Raw genomic sequence first — 26,971 nt, 5'->3', positions numbered from 1 at the left:
AATCAAAAAACTCCCAACAAACTAAAGTCCTGGACCAGATGGCTTCACAGGCGACTTTTACCAAACATTCAGAGAACAAGTAATACCTATCTTTCTCAAACTAGTACAAAAACTCAAGAGGAGGAAAGACTTCCAAGCTCATTTTACAAGGCCAACATTATTCTAATTCAACAAAATGAAAAGACAACCCACTGAATGGGAGCACATATTCGCCAATGATATATCTGATAAAGAGTTAATATGCAAATTTATAAAGAACTTATAAAATCCAACACCAAAAAAACCCCCAAACTATCCAGGAAGCCCAGTTGGCATGGCTCAGTGGTTGAATGTTGACCTATGAACCAGGAGGTCACAGTTTGATTCCCAGTCAGGGCATATGCCCAGGATGGGGGCTCGATCCCCAGTGTGGGGCATGCAGGACTCTCTCATATTGGCGTTTCTCTTTCCCTCTCCCTTCCTCTCTGAAATCATTAAAAATTAAAAAAAGAAAAAAGAAATGGGCAAAGGACCTGAATAGATACTTCTTCAAAGAGGAGAGTAGACATATGAAAAGATGATCAACGTCACTAATCATCAGAAAAAAGCAAATTAAAACCACAGTGAGATATCACTTCAACCTGTCAGACTGGTTATCAGCAATAAATTCAATAAAAAATAATAATACTTTAAAACAAATTAAAAAGAAAACACATTGCTGCTATATGCAAGGGTCAGTCTCCCAAATAATGCAGCCCTTGCATATCTATTCAGAAAGATATAAAATTTCATTCACTTGGGGGTCCAACTTAGGCTTATCATCAAAGTGTTAATATTAAAAAGTACTGAAATAACAATCAATTGGAATGCTTAATATATATATACAATTTGTCTTTGAATCTTTCTTCATTCCTGGTGGGGATCAGGAGTAACGGAGAAGGTTGGGTGGTTGGATAAACAGCTATCTGTGGGGATGTTTTCTACAGGGGCCTGGACCAAATGACCCTTCAAGGTGATTTGGTATCTTTTGAATCCACAAGATATGTTTAGATCCAGTCCCAGATCAGATAAGCTTCACTAACCACAGAAGTTGGGACAAAAGCCAGATGCATCCCACACATCCTTGTGGTCCTCCTGCTTCTGGCAAAATCCAGGACCAGACTGGAAAATCTGTGCCCAGCTTGGAGGCCAAGTTTGGCATGATTGTGGGGATGATTTATACGGCTTTGGTTGGATTCCACATGATCTGTGCTACTTTGGCCAAGTCTAGCTTTAGGGTTTCTGACTCATTTGAAATAAAATGTATCAGGTGGGGACAGATGGGTTCCCCAACTGGAATCAGACAGGTCTCATCCAAATCTTGTGGGAAACCAGGACAACCGAATATCCCACCTCTCTACTCGAAAGTCCAAAACACGTGCTACACAGATGGGGCGTCGGGGTGAAGGAGTTGGATAGACAAGTGCTTTCCAGGATTTGCCAAAAGTAAAAATAAATTGCTTTTAATTTCGGAAGGGAGAAAGGCTGGGTTGATCTTACCGGCTCTCCTCTAAACTGCCATTTACATGTTGAGATTGTAAAGCTGAGGATGAGCTATCCCTTCCTGATGATTTGAAACCAGTTGATTAATTTCAAGTTGATGGCCTTGTTCCCCTACAATAATAGAACTTTAATTCATCTCACTCAGGCTGCCTCTAACTAGTTTTCAACAATAACTAAACAACCAGTAAGTGGTGGTTATTCGGTGGATAAAATCCTTTCCCTATTAATAAATACAAATTAACTGAAGCATATTAAAGGAACCTGATCCCTGTATCAAAAATGATTAGGATTTTCTCGGAAAACTCTCAAATGCTCCAAGGCAACTCTGACTAGTAAAAAAAAAGGAAGCTACAAATACGAGCCACTAAGTAACTTTAAGATTTTCTAGTAGCCACATTAAAGCATAAGAATAGCCCTAGTTGGTTTGCTCAGTGGATAGAGTGTCAGCCTATAGACTGAAGGGTCCCAGGTTCGATTCTGATCAAAGGCACATGCCCGGGTTGTGGGCTTGATCCCCAGTAGGGGGTGTGCAGGAGGCAACTAATCAATGATTCTCTGTCATCACTGATGTTTCTATCTCTCTCTCCCTCTCCCTTCCTCTCTGAAATCAATAAAAAAATATATTTTTTTAAAGAAAGAAATATCTTGAGGGCAAGGACTCTTATTCATCACCATCAGCGCCAGCACCTAGCACAGCACCTAGCACCTTCCTCTCTGAAATCAATAAAAATATATTAAAAAATAAATAAAGGATATGTAACACAGAATGTACAAATAATGAAATATATAATATTCTTTATCAAAAACAAACATAATAACAGGCAAAATCAATTTTTAAAATTTTTTTATTTAACACAATATATCTAAAATCTTATCATTTCATCATGTAATTAATATTAAAAGATAGATGGGAATTTTTACAGTCTCAGACATAAGCTACAAGGAGCTGAAGAGTGGCTTGGATCTCACAGAAACGACAACATTTTGGATCAGGACCCTGAGGAAAGCCTTCCCCAAGCTTCGCCACCAACATTCCTCAGTTCCCCCCCCCCCACGCCCGCCCCCCTGAAAGGAGGACAGGAGCCCTATCTTATATGGCTTAGTGGGTTAAATTAGTGAATACAAGTAGAGTATTCGGAACTATGCCTGGCATATCAGAATAACCAACAAATCTGAGCAAGAGGATGCTGGTCAGAAATATCTTGAAGCCCGGCCAGTGTTGCTCAATGGTTGAGTGTTGACCTGTGAACCAGGAGGTCACGGTTCCATTCCCAGTCAGGGCACATGCCTGGGTTGCGGGCTCCATCCCCAGTGTGGGGCATGCAGGAGGCAGCCGATCAGTGATTCTCTCTCATCATTGATGTTTCTATCTCTCTCTCCCTCTCCCTTCCTCTCTGAAATCAATTAAAAAAATATATTTTTTAAAAGAAAGAAATATCTTGAGGGCAAGGACTCTTATTCATCACCATCAGCGCCAGCACCTAGCACAGTCCTGGTACATAGAAGGTGGCCAATTAACATTTAAGATGTTCAGAGTAGTAGATATCGTGATGTGCGGCCCAGATCCTACTTTCAGAAATAAAAAGGAATTTTACCCAGCTTGCTGGGAATGCTGCCAGCAAACAGTGCCCAACTAGAGAAGCTTAAATCAGACCCTTTTTCCAGGGTTGTCTGCTTACAATGCACTGACATGGGCAGCTCCCTCCTCCTCAGGGCAGACAGCTCTGAAAGGCCATCCAGCCCCAGCCCCCTCATTGCCCTGTATGTAGCCGTGGGCATGCATTGTGTCTCACCTTCTCTCACCTTAACTCCAACCTACACCCTACCCCGCCTTCCATGGGTGTCAGCCTCCCTAATACATAATCTGCCTGTTAATACAAAACCCAGCTGGTGATCGTAGGCAACAAGAACTGTCTGTTGAAATTGGAGTTAAGACAATGAATAAATAATGTTTACCAATGTTTTCCTAACAATTTCTATTAACCAGGACAATAGTAAGTGTTGCCTGTACACCGTGCCTCATGCATTGTCTCTTTGCGTCCTCTCACCAGGAGCTCATTTGTTCCTGAGACGCACAACAAAGCAATGACAGAAGAAATGAAAAGAGCTTCAAGCACCGAGACTTTTCCTAAAATGCCTCTTTCTTCTTTAGGCTTAGCCGAGACTCACACGCCACGACCAGACATACATGCCGAGTGAGGCCAAACCACCCAGCTCTCGCGCATTCTCGGACTTTCAAATTCTGAGATTTGCCCTTTACTTAAAAAAGTCAATGATTTCGCCAAGAAAGTTTGATTAGTTTCTTTTACTTTCTGTAATGAAGTGCCATCCTTTTTACACTTGAAAGGATCTTTGTAATAATGCAACATTGATCTTTTGAATACAGATGAGCTAACCTAGATAATAGGATTTAGAATGTGAAAGACCGGACTGTGATGATAGTTAAGGCTCCAGTGCCATCAAGAGGCATTTCGGCATACAACATCTGTTTCCAGAGACTGCCTGATGCCACATTAACAAAGGTAGGATCCTGCTTCCTCCTGCACACAGTTTTTATTTTGTTCGACATCTTAAAAAAAAGCAAGATACTGTGTCCCCAAATGTCAATCACGAGAGGGGAGGGAGGGAGGGAAGAGGGGAAAGAGAGAGAGCAAGAGGAAGACTGAGCTCTCAGATCTGTCTCTCTAGCCTGCAGCTTTAAGCCCCAAAGGTCGAGAACTGAAATTCAAATCCGGTACTAGAAAGCAGGTCTCATAAAACTTTAGAAATAAATGGGAGGTCGTTCTGTTATCAGGGAAGTTGGGGTATCATCTTCCCCACTGAGTGTGGGGGTGTAGTCCTCTTGATATCTCGAGAAAAGGAATTTTCTGAGACACGCCTGGGAGGATGAGTGGTTTTTATTTGCATGGAATTACATCCCTGGGTCTCAAAGTCCCATTTCCCTCAGTCCAGTCCTATTAGTGTAACTGGGGCTTCTGTAGAGCTAACAGCAAAGCCAGTGTCCAGAGTTTCCGTTCCACGTTGCAGCCGGGCCCAATTCAGCATCAGGCTAGTTACAGTCCATCAGTCCATTGTGTGTGGAGCCCACATGGCCCTGGGGCACATGGGCCAATGCAGGGGTGCCAAGAGAGTTCACCCTCTGCACCAAGAGTCCTGACAGAGCCAAGAGAGTGAAGTCCTTTATTTAGGTGATTAAATATCTCAGATCTTCCTGAGCTTGCAGTGGCCACGCCATTCTGGCCCATGACCTCTTCCTAGGTGTGACTGACAGACAAGTAACTTTCTGACGTCACCCCAACTTGACTGGGCATGTGTCTCTTTGCCCCTGTCCAGTCTCTCCTCCAAGTCAGTGATCTGTGGAGAATAGACCAGGGGCTCCCTGGGGAGTGTAGAGCTGTAGCTCCCTGGTGAAGCTGCCTATAATATTTGGCCTTCCCTTTGCTCCTTGCCTGTTACTAATAACTAGGTTAATGGCACCAGGCTCAGTTAGAGGCTAGGGATATAAGGATGGATGAAAGGCAGTTCAAGCCCTTGAAGCACAGACGAAGGAAGGTAGGAGAGTTTAGTTTTGAAAAATGAAGTGTACTCTCCGGAAAGCAATTTGGTAGGCTGCTACTCTCCCGTCTCCCCATCCCTTAGAAAACAGAGACGTGACAGCCCTCTTGGTGGCCCCACCCTCCAAGAGCGGCTAAGCAGAGACATGCTGTCGGCAGCCTCCCCTAGAGGGGTGGCCGGTGCTCCTCCTCACAGCTGGTGTCATGCCTCCCAAGCAGGGAGACATGCCAGGCTTAATGTTAGGACAGAATGAAGAACTATCACAGGGACCCAACCCAGTGACAAGTACCAGAGGACCCACGCTATTACTCTCTATGCTTGTGGCAAAACTGGGAAAACAAGAACCTCACGCCCAGGGTAACCTTTCCTCCCTTAGCATGTCACTGGTCATGCGGTTTGGACCCCCTGACCTTCTCCTGCCTGAAGAGGACACCCAGGACTCAGTTGTACTTCAGCCCCAGGCCCAGAAAAGCAGCAAAACCAGACAAGTGATGCCGTGGCTGCCTCAGGACCAGCTGCATGGACTAATAACCCCCTGCCCTGGTGCCGACCAATCAGGGGAGACCATGACCCTGAAAGAGCACACCTGGAGAGCTGATGAATATTCTATTCAGACCCTCCCCTGAACCTCCCCTAAGATTTCCACCTACATGAGAGAGAGAAATATGCTCAGGACAAAGGACCTAGAGAGTGTTCTGCCTCCAAGGAGCATGCCTATGCGTTCCCTTCCCTTCTTCTCCCACCACAGGCAAGTATCCCCTAACTTCCAAGGGTACTTGCAACCAGAGGAGCAGCGGGCAGCAGCAACTAGTCCCAGGTTAACTCCCCGAACCTGTCTCCAAAGCCCCCTTTTCTCAGTGAGCCAAAGCAGCCCAGCCTAGGCTTTCCTGTTGCTTCTTCTGTGTCCTTCCTTGCCTCACTGCCCTATGTATATTGTTGCTGCCATTGCGGACCCAATACCCTTTGACTCAGTGCTGTGCGGCCCTTCCCTTTGGCTATCTCCATCCCTCAACCCCTTTTTCTTAAATAAATTCAATTTTTCTTTACTCACCATCTGAGATGGCTATTTAGCCTGACTTTAACAGAAAGTGCCAGGGATTTTGAAATCAGGCATTTCTCTTTGCACATCAGTACTGTCATTCACCTCCTGGGTGACCTTGAGTTAGGTGTTTCCCTTTCCAGCAACAGGGAAACAAAGGAACATGAATTTGCCCAACCTTCCACAGCTAAAAACACATCACGGTCAGGATTCAAGACCAGATGGACCTGCCTCCAGAACCTTTGGGCTTGCCCATGGTGTCAGACCATCGCGAAGATATTTTCACCTTCAGCTCCTCAAGGGCAAGAAAGCCAGTCACTCACCCAAGCTCCCTGATTGCCTGGTGCCTCTGGGTTCCCCCTTCCCCATCAGTCAGCTTGCCCCACAGGAACCCTTCCATTGGAATACAACGTTACCTAAGATCTGTGCTCTGGTTTTTTAAGATTTCATCTAACTCCACGTTTAGCTTACATACAGTATTTTTGTTCCAGACACTATTGTTATAGTTCTTTTATTTCAAGTTAACAGATACACCCGAGGCAGTTATAGCATTGGCCACGGTTCAGGTGACAGAGCCCACACCATGCCTTAGAGGTATATTGAGTGGATTCTATTCTTTGAGCAGCCCTGCTTTAGCATCAGCCAGCAGTGACCTAAGGCCAGCACCTGTCCATTTCCACCTCACTCCAGAGCCTGCAGGCCAGCAGGCCCGGGGTGTGCAGGCCTGGCTTCCCGCAGCGGGCGGGGTGGTGGTAGCGAACCGATTCCCCACCCATCCGGGTTACCAGAGCCCACTATGTGACTCCAGGTCCAGCCCTAGGCCCGCAGGCAGCACCCCTGAAGGTGAGCGCCCCAAGAAAGCCCACCTGAGCCTCGGCTTTCACTTGTAAACAGAGGCTTTGAAAGAGCAAAGTTGCAAGTTTGTCTCCAAGAAAGCAAGCTTCCCCTGCTGTTTGCTTTGGGCGTTTTGCTGATATACCCGCAGAGCAAGAACGGATTTCCTGTCCATCCTCCAAACGCCTGGCCAGCGTGGCTCAGTGACTGAATGTGATCTAGGAGCCAGGAGGCCCCATTTCAATTCCCCATCAGGGCACATGCCCGGGTTGTGGCTTAATCCCCAGTATGGGTCATGCAGAAGGCAGCTGATCAATGATTCTCTCATCATTGACGTTTCTATCTCTCTCTTCCTCTCTGAAATCAATAAAAATATATTTAAGGAAAAGAAAAGGAAAATGTAAAAAATAAAGAATAAAAAATAAACCAGTCACCAGAGTGAGGCCCCGCACCCAGGTCAGCCCCAGGTCTGCCCACCTTCAAGGCGGAACCTCCCAGGGCAAAATCAGGTCGGGGGGGGGGGTGCAGGGGGGGCAGGGGTTCTCCAAGGGCTGCAGCGGGGAGTCTGCATCCGGGCTCATTGTTCTTCAGACACGTGGCTTCCTCGCTGTGTCTTTTCGTTTTCTACTTTGAGACAGACATGGGCACTCAGTTCCCGCTTTCCTCTTTATTGTAACAAAAACCGTGCAAATGTCATTTTTTAAAATATTTTTTATTGATTTCAGAGAAGGAGGGAGAGGGAGAGCGAGATAGAAACATCAATGATGAGAGAGAATTATTGATTAGCTGCCTCCTGCACGTCCCCTACTGGGGATCAAGCAGGGCATGTGCCCAGACAGGGAATCGAACAGTGACCTCCTAGTTCATAAGTCGAATCTCCACCGGTGAGCTACGCCAGCTGGGCACAAATGTCATTTTAATAGGCTCTTCCTCCGTGTTGGGGAAACCAAAGAAGAGACCCCCGCGTGATGACTATGTGTCGGCACAAAGGACGCGGCTACCGCGAATTGTCACCTCCGGACTGTACATACCCAACTGTCCAGTGTTTCAAGGAAAGCAAGAAACCTGGTTCTTTTGTTGTTGTTGCTGCTGTTGTTAATCCTCATATGAGGATTTTTTTTTCCCATTGCTTCTGAGAGTGTGGAAGAGTGGGAGGGGGAGAGAGAGAGAGAAACACAATATCAGAGAGACATATCAACTGGTTGCACACACCCAGATCAGGAGCAGGGAGCGAACCCTGCAACCCTGGTATGTGCCCTTGACCAGGAATCGAGCCCACGACCCTTCCCTATGCAGGTCACGTTCTAACCACTGAGGACACCAGCCAGGGCAAAACATGGATCTTTAATAAGAACTCTGCGTTTATGTGTTGGCAACTAATTTATATATATATATATATATATATATATATATATATATATATATATATATATATATATATATTAAACACTGTATGGGCCAATGCAGCATGACAAACCAAATATGCTCATAGGACAGATGCTAGAACTGTCCGCCCTTGTGCCCAAACCTCTGCATTATCCTACCTTTTCAAGAGTCAGCTGATTTGCTCTGAGTGAAGAACTCCGGCCTCTGTAGGGGCCTGGGAACATTCAGAACCCAACAGGATTACCCAGGAAAGAGACACTTCCGGGTCCCTATGACCATGGGGTTTAAGGAAAGGCCACACGGTTCCATCTTCGGAGGAAGCTGTGGCTGGATTCTGCTTACTTAACAGCAGAGAGAAAGATTAAATGCAAAATTTTCCTGATGGCAACAGCAGGATTTAAGTCATAGCTAAGAGTACTGAGGATTCGGAGGAAGGATGGGCTTATGTATTATCTTGGTGACATTTCCAATTAAATGCAAAACCAACAGAACATCTTCTGCCAGGGTCTGACTGCGGTAATGAACACTCCACCCCAGCTTGTTAGCACACCCATCCCTCAAAACAGCAAAAGCGAGGATAAATCAACTGCCTCTGCTACCTTGATCAGCATAAACAAAGAGATAAAAATACGGTATAAAATTTTAACTATCTTCCCCCATTCTACCTGCAAATGTGAAACTCCCCTGTGCTTCAATAAAGGAAAAAATACATCCAATGAAGTCTAACAAATGTGGCCATCTGTTCCGAAAAGCAGAAGGCAGGCATCTTTCACATGTGACACCACTGCCCCCCTGTGGTCAAAGGACATAATGCAGCTGTTTTCTAAAGAAGCTGGAAAGGTTATCACTGAAAAAAATGTCTTTCTCCTACTAGTAAATATAAGTCATTCACAACACGGGGCAATATATGAAGAAACCTTCATTTTAATAAGCACAAGGGTCACTTAGCATAAAGCCTCCGCTCAAATCAGACCCTGGACTTTGAGTTTCATTCCACGCTGGGCTTTCTTATGAAAAGGAGAAGAAACAAAGAGGAAAATATGTCATTAGGGAGCAGCTGGATAGCAAGGACGCGCAACTCTCAGACCTAATGATGACATCAGTCACTTCCCTGCCACAGTGCCCATACCTGGCTTCCCACCTCACTGCCTTCCTGCGCAGGGTGGGGAGAGGGGTCTTTTACTTTCCCCTCTCGTTTTCATTGGCTCCACACCATTAATTTACACCACCACCTCTGGCGACACCATTCAAGTCCATGGTGGCAAGATAAGGCTACAGGCTATTCCTGGGTAGGCGGCCTCTGAGAGGTGGCAGGAATCGGTGCCCAGACAGGGAGTAAAAAGGAAAACTTTTTACATTTTAAATCAATAAAAATGTAAAAAGAAAAGAGATTATACCTAAAATTTAATACCTCTGATTTCTTCTCTCTTCCACCAACTACTATAGGGTGTGTCAGTCAGTCAAATAACAGATATTTTTGTTTGTTTGTTTGGTTTGTTTTTAATGACTTTTAGAGAGAGAGGAAGGAAGGGTGATAAAGAGATAGAAACATCCATGAGAGAAAAACATCATCAATTGGTTGCCTCCTGCACACTCTCTTCTGGGGGACGAGCCCACAACCCAGGCATGTGCCCTGACTGGGAATCGAACCGATGACCTCTTAGTTCATGGGTTGATGCTCAACCACTGAGCCACACCAGCTGGGGAACAGATAGTTTAAATAGAATGTCTAATAGACATAAAGCAAGGCGCCAGGCACTCTCTGGATAGAAAACCCCTGAGCCAGCTTTCTTGACTGTAGAACAGGGTAATGCCTCCTACTTAATCCTACTATCACCCTACACAGGGGTAAGATACAGTAGGCTTTCTTCCCCTGAGCATCAAAGCCCTCCCCCCAATGTCGGTCAAAGCCTGTAGGCTTTCTTCATAATGTTCTAGCTTGAATTTAGGTACAAGTGTTCGAGTTCAATTTCATGAATGCAATTGTTTAGATGGTAATCTGAAAGCTGAGTGGGTTACATGAATTTTGTGACCCAGCCTTTGATTACCTGGCTGCTCCCAGTAACGGTTGAAACCTGCCCAACTGGAGTGTGACATAGCTGCCAGGTCCCAGCTGCCAGGTAGTGGTGGGGACTGCGTGGCCAGCCACGCTGGGTCCTAACCAGAGCACTTCTGAGGGCTGCAGGCCGCTGTGACAAATGCCCAGTCCCAGCTCCCACCCCTGCCCCATACCCTGCCGTGTGATCCTTATCCCCCAGCAATGAGCAAGGAACAAAATCCTTTGTTTATTCTTCTCAGGCATGTCGCTGCTCTGTGTGAGAGCCCACGCAATGAGGGAAAGAATTCATCATTTAGTGATACCACTTTGGAAGTAAGGGAATTGATCTTTAATCAGACCTCCAGCTAGGATGGCTTACTAAGGATTCACATGGGAGAGACGGGAGAGCAGTTTGAGAAAATGGGCTTTGGCATCAGAAACAACTGAGTTCGCTCTAGCCAGTTTGGCTCAGTGGGTAGAGCATCAGGCTGGGGACTGACGGGTCCTGAGTTTGATTCTGGTCAAGGGCACATGTGGGGGTTGCGGGCTCGATCCCCAGTGGAGGGCGTACAGGAAGCAGCCAATCAATGATCCTCTGTCATCATTGATGGTTCTATCTCTCCCTCTCCCTTCCTCTCTGAAATAAATAAAAGTATATTTAAGAAAGGAAGAAAGAAAGAAAGAAAGAAAGAAAGAAAGAAAGAAAGAAAGAAAGAAAGAAAGAAAGAAAGAAAGAAAGAAAGAAAGAAAGAAAGAAAGAAAGAAAGAAAGAAAGGAAGAAAGAAAGAAAGAAAGAAAGAAAGAAAGAAAGAAAGAAAGAAAGAAAGAAAGAAAGAAAGAAAGAAAGAAAGAAAGAAAGAAAGAAAGGAAGAAAGGAAGGAAGGAAGGAAGGAAGGAAGGAAGGAAGGAAGGAAGGAAGGAAGGAAGGAAGGAAGGAAGAAAGAAAGAAAGAAAGAAAGAAAGAAAGAAAGAAAGAAAGAAAGAAAGAAAGGCCAAGTTCAACCCTCACCTCTGCCACTTACTAGCTGTGTGACCTCACCCAGCAGGTGAATCCACCTCTCTGAGTTTATATCCCAATCTCTGGCACAGGATCATGGGTTGGTGTGTGAATGTGGCCCTGCTAGGAAAGATCTTAGCAAAGTTCCTGGCCTAGCACACCTGCCGAAGAGTGGTAGGAAGGCTGGCATTGTGCATAAGTGAAGCAGACTTTGAAGGCCGGGTGCATTTTAGCTTGGGGTGAGCAGAAGCCTCTGGGTGTGATTTAGATTTACTGGCTATGAGGGTTGCAAACTCTCCAACATCAAGATCAAGGGCAGGACTGGGAAGTCAAACAGCCTGGCCAACATGACGCGCAGCCATTTGTGAAACATTTACTACCTCCCTTGGTACCTGTCAGGGACCACTATTGATCATTTTCCTCCCCTTCTGAGCCACCCCAGCGCCCGGGCTGACAAGGGTGAACAGCGGAGTGATGGCTCCTGAAGGTTTTCGCGACGTTTCTCTGGCCTCTGCTTCAGTCTTTTTGCATCAGGGTGACCGCCCGGCCCTGCCCTTAATGTTTCAAATGTGGCCCCTACCGCTGCTGAAAGCAGGCCCACACCTCTTTGTCTCTTTGCTGTCAAGAACAGGGCAGAGGGGTTAAGGCTCCGGTCCCTGGACTCCCTTCAACCTCGTAGCCATTCTCTACTTTGTATTCCAGGCTCTTTTATAGTCCAATTCCCGACAGGAAACTTGGCCCTTGATCCCTCATTATTTTTTCTCTGAGCTTCAGTCCCAACTGTTTTGTGTAAATCCACTGTTTCTTTCAATCATTTTGCCATTACTTTGGAATGCGTATGTGTGTATTTGCCAAAAAAATACAGTCCCCTTTGACCTTCCTCGTCCTCTTAATTTCATCCTAAGCCCATTACGCCTATATATATATTCTTCTAAGTTTCTCTTAATTCATATAGAAATATTACCTACCACTTTTCTTTATATAATGGGGTTCTATGTCACACCATCACCTAGTTTACATTGTGGGCAGATTTATCAATGTACTTCTGCATAATTTTGCATACATTTAAAATATCATTGGTGAGGGGGCATGGGGAGTGACTAATGTGTATGGGATTTCTTTTGGGGGTAACAAAAATATTCTAAAATTCAATTGTGATATTACACAACTTTGTGACTACACTAAAAATCATTAAATGCACACTTCAAATGGGTACATTGTATCGTATATAAATTAATATCTCTTTTTTTCAAAAAACATATATATCATTTTTAAGGTAATTGGATTTGTCTGTCTTCCCACATGATGTTCATTGCTCTAAATTTGTCTCAAGTATATTGATCTTTTGAGGACCTGTAATTGCACTGAATTCTGATTACATTCATGTATTTATGAAGCACCCACTCTGTGAAAACATTACACTGTTCGGGGATTTCATGATAAGTTAGACAAGGTCTTGCACTGAATGAGCTTAATTTAGTGGGCAGGCATGGCTGAGACTAAAAAATTGAGTTTCCCAGACGTTTCCAATTTATCCTTTTCCCTCAAATGCAACAATTCTCATACCCAAATTTTTATTTTAAATGACAAGGTCATAAACACAAATATCCATCCAGTCGCTGCTAGGCAGCTCTTTACCCTGCTCATCGCCCCAGAAAGGTTCTGTCCAGAACTTATAATAATTTGGAGAAAGAAAGAAATTCTGAGAATGCATTTAAGTTTAATTTTTTTCCCAGGAAAAAAAAAAAATGGTGGTGGCAGTTCCAAGGAGATAGAAGATTTATCGAACTGAAAAACAAACAGTTATATAATTATACCCAATATTATACCATTATTCAGAGAACTGTCTGAGCCAGACTCAACTTTGACCCTTTAGGAACTTAGACAGACTCTCATTGGGCCAACATAAGGTATTTTCCTACCTCAGACATCCTAAACAAGGTTATTTTTCTTGGTGTACATTTTATTCAAGGTCAAGATATCAATCCTATGCTCCATTTACAATGGGGAGAAGCCCAGAGGCCCAGACTAATTTGTTAATGACATTTTCTTTAAATAAGCTCTCTTCGTAAGTCCATAATACATTCAACAGGAAAAGGAATGAAATAAACTCCTCTGACAACACCGAGGGTTACTAGAGAACCAATTCATTACTCTGAAATTTGATCATTTCAAAAAATAATAAGGCCTGCATGTATACTAATATATTTCAAAGCAATGAAAATACCCTTCGAGGAGGAAAGTCCTTCTGTCTAAAAGAATTCCAGCTAAGAAATTCAGAAGAAATTAGGTAATTTTTAAATCATCCTTTCACACCTTTTAATGAAATCACCGGATCCAGGTGGCCTTGGTCACTGTGTGAGCTTCCTGGGACCGCTGGACAACGTACCACAAACTGGGTCACTTAAAACAACAGAAAGGTACTCTCTCGCAGTTCTGAGGCTGAAGGTGTCCGTGGGTTGTGCGCCTGCTGAGGTTCCGGGGAGCATCCTAACAATGGTGATACGCAGTCAATCCAGAGTTCAGGAACGTGTGTAGCTTTCTTGGGGATTAACACTAAAGGTAAAGCAAAAGGTGGCCTTTACTTAACCTTCAGAAGAAAGCTTGTGGGAGCCTAAGGGGTCCTGCCACCCTGTGGATGGCCCCCAGGCTTGAGTTGGGCACCCTTGCGTATCTACATTGAAAGGTGCCAACAAGTTCCTGAACGGGGACCACGGTTCCTGAGTCAACACAGAGGGTCAGTCTGAGGCCCTGTCAGCACTTCAGAAAGGTCTCATTTCAAATGATCATTCCCCTACCTACCCATTTTGGTGAGAGCGCCTGGAAGGTTTTCCACACTTGGGTAGACCTCTTCCAGAAAGTTCCCACACAAAGTCCCTCAGAATCAATCCATCTGCAATGGACTAAATTGTGTGCCCCACCAAATTCCTATGCCGATGTCCTAACCCAAAATGTGACTCTATCTGAAAACAAGACCTTGAAGAAGATAAATGAAGTCACGAGGTTATATGAGGTCACCCAGGATGAGGCCCTCATCCAGTAGGACTGGTGTCCTTATAAGTAGAGGAAAAGAAACCAGAGTGTTCTCTTGGCAAATGCAGAGAAAAGGCCATGTAAGAACACAGCCAGAAAGCTTGGTCTGCCAGCCAGGAAGAGAGCTCTTACCAGAAACCCACCCTAACAGCACCTTCATCTGGGACTTCCAGTCTCCAGAACAGTGAGGGAACCGTTGTCTGTGGTTTAAGCTACCCAGGCTCTGATACCTTGTTATGGCAGCTCAAACCAACTAACATGTCACCCTTTCTTTTTTAACCCACAAAAGTTTAACCATGCCACAGCTGAGGAAATAGATTCTAGGACGGTCAGACCTACCAAGTTTTGAACTTGTCCTTCCTAATTCCTTTTCCATTAAGATAAGGCTAAAAGGATATTTTCCTCTAATATAGAATATTCATACCACTTGATGGTTCCCTTTATTTGACTTTTCTCTGTCTGAGAAACTGCTTATATAAGAATCAAAATAGCTTCGCCTAATTACCAAATAAATGTGTAATGAAAATATGCAGGACCCACCTGGGTCTACACACACCGATCCTAGATATCGTTATTGTTCCCTGGAAGCCTGCTTAGGTTTGAATTACAGAGAAACGATCGGAAAATTCTCTCAGTTGTTTGATTTTGATGCTTAGAAACAGAAAAGGGATCATGGAGATATTTATCTTTGATACTAACAGAAAAGACTTTCCACTGGAAAGGAAAATGCTTTTATGCTTCAATGCTCTCTAAAATGACCAGAAAGTCGCTGTAAAAAAAAAAAATTACTTCTGAAAAAGGGTCAGATTTGTATAGACCTCATGGGAGCTGGGTTTTGGTTAATTAGAAGCTCATCTATGAAGAGACATCTGAAAATTCAATGAGGGACCATAACAACTGTCCGGACATCTTTCTTTTCAGCTGTTGCCTGACACAGGAGTCAATATTGGGACCGGTCCCTTTTTCATGAGATACGAAAGTCCAGCTTCTGCCACAACGCACGTTCAGTGCACTGGTACCTTCTAAAGGGCAGGCTTCTGTTGGCCTCTTTTATTGATTTGCTTGACCCCAGAAATAGGCAATAAATAGCATTCTATTCAACTTGAAACTAGACTCCCAGCACTGTCTATGCCAATCTAAATCCTTCATTGATTAAAAAAAGTGGGGGGAGGGCAAGGCACCAACAAAAGTAAAACCACAAAACACAGTGGGCAGCAAGCCAACGGCAAGACCAGTATAAATAAAATGATCTGCTTTAGAAATGAGGCGTAGCCCAGCCGGCATGGCTCAATGGTTGAGGGGTGACCTATGAACCAGGAGGTCACGGTTCGATTCCCAGTCAGAGCACATGCCCAGGTTGTGGACTCAATCCCCAGTGTGGGATGTGAAGGAGGCAGTCGATCAATGATTCTCTCTCATAATTGATGTTTCTATCTCTCTTCCTCTCCCTTCCTCTCTGAAATCAATAAGTATATATATATTTTTTTTTTTAAAGAAAGGAGGCCTAGCATCCTCTCCCTAATTTTACAATTCTTTACAGTTCTCATGCATTAAGCTAATCATCAGATCGTCTCTTCATATGGTAGATAAAAGGGGGAATCAGACCATCAGTGTCTGAGCAGGAAGTATGAGTGCATGTTGACTCTGACTTTGATGACGAGTGTGTTTATAATATAACAGATTTACTCCAATTAAGAGTAATCATCCTAGGCCTACTTAAGTGATTATGACCACTACCTGACATTAACTTACATCTTTATTTGTATTTGTACGTTGCCCTTGGGCTCCACCAGAATAAAGCCCATGAAAGGTAGGGTTTGTATCTCAGTCACCTCTGTTTCCTCAAAATTTGCCTAATAGACGAATTAATGAGTGAAATACAGGGTTTGTTGCACTTGTGTTCAGCAAGCCCCAAAAGATAAAACAAGAACTTAGGTGGCCTGGAAGGAGGGAAGTGGAACCACCACTGTAGTCAGAACATTATCCCTTGATCATTAGGCGCAAGTTAGGAAAGGCATCTGGTATAACAAAGAGAAACCTTTTGCAAGAACTATCAAAGGATACTACATCCCATCGTCAACATGATATCAACACATTGGAGGCTATGCAGTCATTTTGAAAAATCAGATCACAGAATATATTTTAAGGTGGTGGAAATAGCAGGTAGCAAATGCATAATGTGGCTCCATTTATTCAATAATCTGAAATCCCACACCAATATATACTCAATAATCATCACTAGATTAATTCTGAGTGATTAGATGTCCTTGTGCCTATTGCTGCTTTTTAGAGGTGTCTGCGCTAGCTATGTGTTAATTCATAATTAGAAACTGCTCAATGGCGCTCAAGAAGAAAGACTGTACCCCGCTGAAACTCACAGTTGGACCCCAGGACCAGATATTCATATCATCCACACTTTGGAAACATCATGGGTGAATCAAAGCAATTTTCTCTTTAGAAATCAAGCTCTTTAGCAAAATGTACAAAAACAGGTCTACCTCTTAACCTAGCCTGTCAATATTCCTGGGACCCAACCAACAGCAACACGGCTCTTCCGACTACACTCAGACCCAGATCCTTTTGCCTTATGTGTGTATCAGAATCTTCCCTCCCTTGCCTCCCAGCTGTCCATCCCAGATCTCTGTGTTTTTTACAGGTGCAATGGCAAGACTCCTATCACAGGTAGGATCAAGTCCTGGCAATGACCTTAAACCTACCCAGAGACTGAGGCTCAAACTGCAAACTAAGCATCACCTTAGAGCTGCAGATGCACTGTGCCTGCCACACAGGGTTGTCTCCAGGGCCATGGGATAATCCCACAGTTAGGTGCGTTGGGTGGGAATGGGGAGAAGTTTCCAGGGGTGTCCTCTCAAACTAAACAAACACAAGATTTGTCTGGTGAGCTGGTTAAATGAGAAGTTTGCAAGACCTTGCTCCCAAGATTCTTTGTCACCGGTCTTTTTATTTTTTTAATATGTTTTCATTTATCTTTAGAGAAAGAGGAAGGAAGAGGAAAAAAGAGAAATATGGATGTGAGAGTGGAACATTGATTGGCCGCCTCCTGCATACCCCCTACTGGGGAACAAGCCTGAAACCGGGCATGTGCCCTGACTGGAATCAAACTGGGGACTTCTCCATGCATGGGACAATGCTCAACCAACTGAGTCACATGGGCCAGGGCTCACTGGTCATTTTTAATGTGTACATTGAGTAAGTTTCTAAGGCAATTCTGCTACAAATGGCCCACAGATCACACTCTGAGAAACAGTGCCTTTAAATTTCATCTAATGACACAAGACAGACAGTGAGGGCAATGGAAGTGTCTCAAAGTTTTACACCATCTCTGGTTGAACTGAAGTCAGAAGGCTTGCCTCTAGCTAGCTGTCAAAGAAAAAGCCCAACTGATAAAATAGATTTTCTCAGCATGTGGGATTTATTTCTCAATTTCTCTGTTTAGGAATGTGTCAGCATTCTCACCTGGGAACTTTAGGCAATGCTGTTTTGCATTTATAGTTTATTTTGCTCAGTAATTATTCACAAAGTGTTTTACAGGGTACATTTGGTCTCCCCAGCTTGATCATAAACTTCTGGGTAGTTGGAAGGTTTTAAATTGTTTTTAATGACATGGGAAGACAAAAATTGTGCTTAGTGCAGTGTTGTTACAAAAGTACATCCAAGATCGTTAAGTGTCTATTTTCTATGACCTCAACTCAGTGGACTGATTTCCTGGGCCTGCCTCCATGGTGAGTGATGAGACGCGCTGACTGCAGCACTGGGAGAACTTTGGAATTCTGCTGCTGAGAGGGCACAAATCCTGCTGTTTCCCTAAGATGTTTAAATCAATGTTTCTCAGAGTGCGTCTCTTGACCACCTGCCTCAGCATCATCTGAATGTTTATTAGAAATGCAGGTTCCTGGGCCTTGTCCAGGACCCACTAATTTAGGGGGAGGTTTGCTGATGGGGACCAGGATTCTACACTGTTGGCAATGTCCCTCTATTGGAAATCACTGACATTGCTAACCTCAAATAGGTAGAATTCCCAGAATCACCTAAAAAAAAAAGACTGCACAAATCCACACTCCAGTAGAGCCTATAGCTACCAAAACCTGTAGCCATTTGATCTCCAAAACTCCAGTCTTCGACAAAGAGAAGAATCTATACGCTAGGAGCCTCCTAAGACCATTGTTAGAGGTGGGAATGCTCAGCCTCCGCCCAGACCTAGTGACTCAGAAGCTCTGGGGATGGGGCACCCTCTGGGTGACTCTGGGGCATGCCAAAACTTGAGGACCACAACTCTAGACCCATGCTATTCAGACTTCAGTGCACGTACGCATTACCTGGGGATCTCGTTAAAATGCAAATTCCGTTTCAGAAGGTTTGGGAGCTAAGAGCCTCCCAAGTGAGGTTGCTGCTGCGGATTCACAGACCTCACTCTGAGTAGCAAAACTCTAGGTTATTTTTTATCTAATGTCATGAGAAGAATTTCATATTTAAATGAGTCAGAAGCAGGTCCCCAGGCCGGGGCTGAAATGGTTGGTTGATCAGCGCACTTCAGGCATGGAAAGTGAAGCTGCTAGCATACCATCAGCTGGCTTCAGGCTTTGCATACTAAGGATGCATTTATACCGATTGGCCCTCACTGCATCCTCCCCAACCCTGGAAACTATGATCACAAACATTTATGTGGTTGGGAAAGGAAACCGAAAATGGCTTTGCCAGGATCAAACTCTGTCTTTGCCTAGCTTACATTGTCGCCAGTCAGCAAATAGGCTCTGGTTACTTGTACTGTGTCACTGGGCAGGCACTTGGGGAGTCCCTACTTCAGTCCCAGCTCAGGTCACTTGCACGGGGCCTTGATTGCCTCATGTATCCAGTGATGGGCTTGGGGTCTCTGCCTATACTTCAGCCCTTGTATGTTACGTGCTATATGGCTGCCGGTGCCTGATGACTGCCCCTGCCTGCCCTTGGCACTGAGAAGTTCAGTGTCAGCACAGGAGTTCTGTTCCTCTGCGTCGGCCTCTATTGCTGATCCAGGGACCACACGTTTTGGCAACATGTGTATGAATTCTGATGCTACATGGCTCTTGTGCTTGTACGTTTCACCTTTACCTTGGTATGTTTTAAATTATTCAGCCTTGATGTTCCATCACGCTAAAACCACTGATTTGGAATATGGTCACATACAGGATTCGTTTGCCTGGCCATCAGGGGTTTACTAAGTAGCTCGTGTCTGCGGAGATAAGGTGTGTATAAATCAGAGAGTGAGGACCTGCTTTTCGCGGGGACCTACCCGAATAAATTGTGCAATTAAGGCTCTGAATAGCTAGTAGGTTTATAGAATTTCTCTAGTGTAATTAGGAGACGCATTGTTGTGTAATGAAGAAAATTAATTAGAACTAAATGTTCAGGGAATGTGTGGTTAGGTAACCAAAGGCATATTTGCAGCCTAATTGTTTTTTGGCAGCTGGAGGCATTTTATACCCTTTCAGGGTGTTTCGTTAATGGGTATTTTAACATGCCCTACTGTTTGCTTTTCCTTAAATTTAAATTATTCCCATATTTTAAAAACCGTCCATCAAAGATTTAAACCAAGTATATGTCCCATAGGAAAAACGCCTCCGTTATCTGGATTTGCTCAGACTATCTGTCAAATGTTAATTTTCATAGGAAGACCATACCGAGGCTAATTGGCGTGCCCTCCTGCACCACAGAATTAGCTCTGCTGCATGATCATAAAACACAAGCACAAAACATTTTCTAATATTTAGTCAATATTTCTCCTAACCTGTACCCAACTCTCAAGAAGTCTACCTCAAGTCTTCTCTGGAACAAGGTAGAGCTTCTAAAAATACATTAAACTTTAAAATAAGATTACTTATCCAGTTGATTGTTTTATAATATACATAAACTGTTGACGTCAAGCAAAAATAGATTCAAATCCTGGCTCTGTTTATGTACTGTGTGATCTTGGGAAAATTATTTAAACTGCCTAAGGCTTACTTTCATAATCTATAACATGAAGATAATAAATCTGACATTATGGGGCTGTGAAAATGAGACAAAATAAGTATATTTTATTAAATTAGGGCATTTTTTAAATTCAGTTGAGAGAAATCCAACATAAAGTATTGTAAAATGACAACAAAAGAGGGAAATGACTTAATTACAATAATTTTATTTCTCCAAAGGAATTATAAAAATATTATATAGTTTCCACATACCCTTCACCCAGCTTCTCTAAACTGTCAAGTTATTAAAACCAGGAAATTAACATTGATGAAACACCTTAATCTGCAGATCTGACTCAAATTTTGGCAATTGTCTTTTTTCTGGTCTGGGATCCCACATTGGCTTTGGGGTTTCTATCTCCTTACTCTCCTCCAATCTGGACCAGTTCCTGAGTCTTTACCTTTCTTGACCTTAACAAGTTTGAAAAACACTGGTCAGGGATTCTGTCATGATTTAAATTGAGGTTATGCATTTTGGGTAAGAATATCACAGAAATGATGTTGTGCCCAGCCACTTCTGAGTATTTATCCAAAAGAATTGAAATTAGAATATCAAAGAGGTATCCACACTCCCATGTTTTCTGCAGCATTAGTCACAAAGCCAAGAAGTGGGGACAACCTAAATGTCCATCGACGGATAAATGAAAAAAAACATGGTATGAAACATGGTATGTATGTATATACAATGGCATATTATTGCGGCTTAAAACAGAAGAAAATCCTTCAATATGATACAGATAAACCTCGAAGACATTATGCCAAGTAAAATAAGCCATTAACAGAAAGATAACTACTGGAAAGGATTAAAAACGGTGGCAGAGTAAGTGGATGCTGCATGAACACGCTACCAGGTCCAAACTGGAATTGCAATTAAAATACAGAAAAACTTACTGAATAATCAATGGAAGACTCCCTGGAGAAAATCTTGATAACCGAGGACCAAAAATGGAGACCGCATGGAGGCTGGTAGGAGGGGTGGACGGCGAAAGGGCTGCCCGGGCCCCCACAGACAGGAGCTGAAGTTCTGGGGAGATATCTCAGCTGTGGGCAGTTGCCACTGAGAACTCTGGGGTCTAATCCCAAGCTGGGCCCCCAGCAGAGGGCACCAGAACTTGGAAGGGTACCCACATAATATCTGGCTGTGAAAAGCAGCAGGGTAGCTGTCTGCCAGGGAGAGAAGGCTGGAAAGTCAGGCACCCTCTTAAAGGGCCAATGCATAAAATTCCTTGTGGAGTCACCATCTTGTGCTCTGACAGAGGAACAGCATAGTAGACTGGGACAGGGTGAGCAAAAGCCAGGACCGAGGACTCTAGGGTTAGAGCTCAGAAGACAGATACTCCGGTTTCCTGTGCTGAGCCATTCCCTCATGCTGCAGAGATAGTCTTTCTCATGCAGACAATTGCTATAGAGGTGGCATTGCCTGGGGGGGAAGACAGCTGACCCACCCTATTAGAAAATACCTTGCCCTTTAAGAGACTGAGAGTAATAATGAGCCTCCAGGCAGAAGCAATTACCCTACCTTATTAAAAAAAAAAAAAAAACTCTTGCTACACCTGTGGATGATTGCCTTGAGGGCAGATCAATCCTATCAGTCTACAGCCAGAGGCAGTCTCTGGAGGCTTTGAGTCTTTGCCTGAACAAAGTCAGAAACAGCATTTGACACTGTCCTGCACTAGAGATTGAGAGGCATAGAGGATCTACCTAATACATAGTCACAAACCCAAACAGGCAGCCAAAATGAGAAAACAAAGAACTTCCCAATGAAAGAACAAGAGAATTCTCGAGAAGAGATCAGTGAAGCAGAGATAAGAAATACATCTGAAATAGACTAGAATAATGATGGTAAAGATGCTCAACAGCATGAGAAAAGATATGGTAACTATGAAAAAAGAACAGTCGGAAATAAAGAATGACATAGCACAAATAAAGAACACATTGGAAGGAATACATAGCAGATTAGGGGAAGCTGAGGACTGAATCAGTGAATTAGAAGACAGGCTTGAAAAAAAATCACTCAACCCGAGAACCAAAAAGAAAAAACAATTAAAAAACAGGAGCACAGCTTAAGGGAGCTGAGGGACAACATGAAACAGAAAGAGAAATACTGCATGATTCCATTTACATGAAGTATCTAATAGAAACAGAGAGTATATAGGTGGTTACCTGGGGCCAGGGGCAGGGAGAACTGGGAAATTACTAATCATTGGGTATAAAGTCTCAAATTATGCAAGATGAGTAAATTCTAGAGATCTGCTAAACAACATTGTCCCCATTATTAAAAATACTGTATTATAGCCTAACCAGTTTGGCACAATGGGTTGAGCATCATCCCATCCACCAGGAGGTCACCAGTTCCCAGTCAGGGCACATGCCTGGGTTGAGGGCTCAATCCCCTGTAAGGCGCATGCAGGAGGCAGCCAATGGATGTTTCTATCTCTCTCCCTTCCTCTCTCTGAAAACAAAACACAGTTTTTAAAAACTGTATTATACACTTAAAAACTTAAGAGTGTAGCTCCCATGCTGCTTTCTGACCATCAATTAATTAATTTTAAAGATGATAAAAAAACCTAGCATGAGGAAGCTAAAGATCCAGTTTCAAATGTGAGTGGAGGAATGGGGCAGGGATGACATCTACTATTACTGGTGACACATGAGGGCACCACTTTAAAAAAAAATCACTGCAATACTCTCTCCATATTCAGACCCCTCTAATACTTATGTAGCATTTGCTTGTTATGCTGATATGGCTGTGGCTTAATGAGGCTGATTTTTTAACAAACAAGCCAGAATATAAATCCAAACACATGTTATCCCCTACAAAACAGTTGCAGAGAAAAGGCATACACTTATTTCAATGATGCCAAACTTGTAAATTTTTCCCATTAAAAGCAGACTTATTAAAATCAATTAGCCAAAACCGGTTTGGCTCAGTGGATAGAGCGTCGGCCTGCGGACTGAAGGGTCCCGGGTTCGATTCCGGTCAAGGGCATGTACCTGGGTTGCGGGCACAGCCCCAGTAGGAGATGTGCAGGAGGCAGCTGATCGATGTTTCTCTCTCATCGATGTTTCTAACTCTCTATCCCTCTCCCTTCCTCTCTGTAAAAAATCAATAAAATATATTTTTAAAAAATAATAAAATAAAATAAAATCAATTAAACTTCACCTACATCTAAGACTAAAGTGAGCAATTCAGTTCCATGTATGGAAATTAATAAAAAATATATTAAGACAATAAGGGGTTGATAAAATAAATGACTTCCAAATAATGGGATAAGATGGAACTATTAAAAATAATGCAGCAGCCCTAACAGGTTTGGCTCAGTGGATAGAGCAGTGATGGCGAACCTATGACACGCGTGTCAGAGGTGACACGCAAACTCATTTTTTGGGTTGATTTTTCTTTGTTAAATGGCATTTAAATATATAAAATAATTATCAAAAATATAAGTCTTTGTTTTCCTATGGTTGCAAATATCAAAAAATTTCTATATGTGACACGGCACCAGAGTTAAGTTAGGGTTTTTCAAAATGCTGACATTCGGAGCTCAAAAAGTTCGCCAACACTGGGATAGTGCGTCAGCCTGCGGACTCAAGGGTCCCAGGTTCGATTCCGGTCAAGGGCATGTACCTTGGTTGCGGGCACATCCCCAGTGGGGAGTGTGCAGGAGGCAGCTGATCGATGTTTCTCTCTCATCGATGTTTCTAAATCTCTATTCCTCTCCCTTCCTCTCTGTAAAAAAATCAATAAAATATATTTTTAAAAAAATAATGCAGTAGTTATTCGTGGTAGCCAAGACATGGAAACAACCAGAGTCCTTTGATAGAGGACTGGATAAAGAAGATGTGGTACATATCCACAGTGTACATATACACAAATACTACTCAGCCATAAGAAAGGGGGTCCCAATATAAGGTGACAGGATCTGACATTGGGTGGTGGGCACATAGCACAATATACAGCTCTTGTAACATAGAAACCCACACCTGAAACCTATATGTTCATGTTGACCAATGTCACCCCAATAAATTTAATTAAAAAATAATAATAATGGCCCAGCAGGCATGGCTCAGTGATTGAGCGTCAACCTATGAACCAGGAGGTCATGGTTCGGTTCCCAGTCAGGGCACATGACAGGGTTGTGGGCTCGATCCCCAGTAGGGGTCTGCAGGAGGCAGCCGATCTATGATTTTCTCCCATCATTGATGTTTCTATCTCTCCCCCTCTCCCTCCCTCCTTGAAATTAATAAAAATATATTAAAATAATAATAATAATGAAGCTCATACATATGTGTAGCTATGAAATGACCTACAAAACATATTGTCCAGTGCAAAAAAAAACGTATTGTCAAGAAACATACAAGTCTGTACAGCATGCTTTTAACTGAATTTTTAAATAGGAGTGTGTGTATAAATATATGCTTAATATATATACAGGCTATCTCTGGAAGGATATCTAAATAATTGGTAGTTTGCAAATAGTTGTTATGCTAAAAATATTAATATGTCAGTGTAACATTTTTACGTGTTTGATTATTTGTTCTTTCATTGGATTTCAAGATCTTTTAGGACAAAAATTGCACTTTCTTCTTCTTGAAATTCCTCATGTGCACAGGAAATTACACATGGGCCTCAATAAACGGTTGTGGGTTCACATGCTCAGATTTACATATAGTAAAGCCAAGTAAAGAAATGGGTAGAGAAAGATTCATCCAGACTGATGATGGAAATAATGAGGGCTTATTTGAGGAAGTGCTCAAATGCAAGAACCTTCTCATATTGTTCTTATCCCATGCAAACAAGCGTAACTGAAACTTGACAAAGGCCTGCGCCTTCACTCGCTATTGTGATAAGTGTAACAGAAAAGATAAAACTTTCCATCTTCTCCCCGGAAAGTGGAAACCTCGGCATGTGGATCCTGTAACCCAGTCTGCACGCAGCCATCTGCGGTTACATTTGCCATTGGAAAATTAATAGCCCGTGTGGATCCCAGAGAGGGTCCCGCTTGGAGGAGGTACCCCCACTACAGAATGTGCAGTTAGAAACAGCTGGCCCCATGGCCAGGGACCACGCTGACGGCTGCTGGAGCACTGGCCATGGGTCATTGCCCGTCTTGGAGCACCAGCCCAGCCCACCAGCTCTCTGTGATATAATACAAACCCACAAGCAGGTGGTTGCCGCTCCACTCCATTTCTCCATTCAAAACATTTCCTGAAGATCATATCAATGAGCACATGTTCAGTAAAATACAAGAGTTCTGCAATAAAAGTAAGTATGCCGCCCTAACCGGTTTGGCTCAGTGGATAGAGCATCAGCCTGCGGACTCAAGGGTCCCAGGTTTGATTCCGGTCAAGGGCATGTACCTCGGTTGCGGGCACATCCCCAGTAGGGAGTGTGCAGGAGGCAGCTGATCGATGTTTCTCCCTCATCGATGTTTCTAACTCTCCATCCCTCTTCCTTCCTTTCTTTAAAAAATCAATAAAATGTATTTTTTTTTTAAGTACGCCCACCAGGCCAGTGTGGCTCAGTGGATTGAGCGACCTCCCATGAACCAAGAGGTCCTGGGTTAGATCCCCAGTGGGCATGTGTCTCTCTCATTGATGTTTCTATCTCTCCCTCTCTTCCCCTCTATCCAAAAATCAATAAAAACATTTTTTTAAAAAAGGCAAGTACACCCAAGAACATGTGACTTGGTACAACCTCAGAGAAGGTCAGCCCTTGCCTAGGTGGACCAAAGTGTCCAAGAGTCTGCCAATCGGAAATGTCAGGATGCCTGAAGTTACCTCAAGAGAAAGGGAACATATTAAACCACACTCCTCATCAACATACTGACGTCAGCTCATTTCATTTGCCAATTACATAGTTGAGAGGATAGTGAGGGAAAGGGTTAGTGAAAACTTTATATTTTCTCAGGCACCTACTATGGCCATGAACTTTTATGGGGGTTAGCTTTCTTCACACGAATATTCCTATTTTATTGCAGAGGAAACTAAAGCTCAGAAAAGGTACTTCCTATGTCCAAGGTGAAACAGCCAGTGAGATGTCAGGATCTGCACTTGAACCCAGGTCTATCTGACCTAGATCAGCTGATCTAGGAGCCTATGAGAAGCAGAGGTGAATAGTGAGGGCTCTGGGCCAGATGAATCCTGACTCCACCACTTGCCAACTCTATGACAAACAACATGCTTATCATCGCTGTGTCTCCCATTTCTCCACCTATAAAGCGAACACAAGAATAGTTACCTGCCCTAGCCAGTGTGGCTCAGTTGGTTGAGCATCGCTCTCTGTGCACCCAGGTCACCGGTTCAATTCCTGGTCAGGGCATGTGCCCGGATTGCAGGCTCGATCCCCAGTAGGGGGTGTGCAAGAGGCAGCAGATGAATGTTACCCTCGCACATCGATATTTCTCTCTCTCTCTCTCGCCCCTCCTCTCTCTCTAAAATTAATAATAACTTTTTTAAAAGTTACTACCAAGAGGGTTCTTTTGAGTATAAATGGAGTTATCCATGTCAGGCATGTACCTAGAAATGTACTTAGAAATAAGCATTATTATGTCAAATGC

This window comes from Myotis daubentonii, chromosome 5 (assembly GCF_963259705.1).
Source record: "Myotis daubentonii chromosome 5, mMyoDau2.1, whole genome shotgun sequence".
NCBI classification, from domain to species: Eukaryota; Metazoa; Chordata; class Mammalia; order Chiroptera; family Vespertilionidae; genus Myotis; species Myotis daubentonii.
This window is presented reverse-complemented; position numbering follows the sequence as displayed.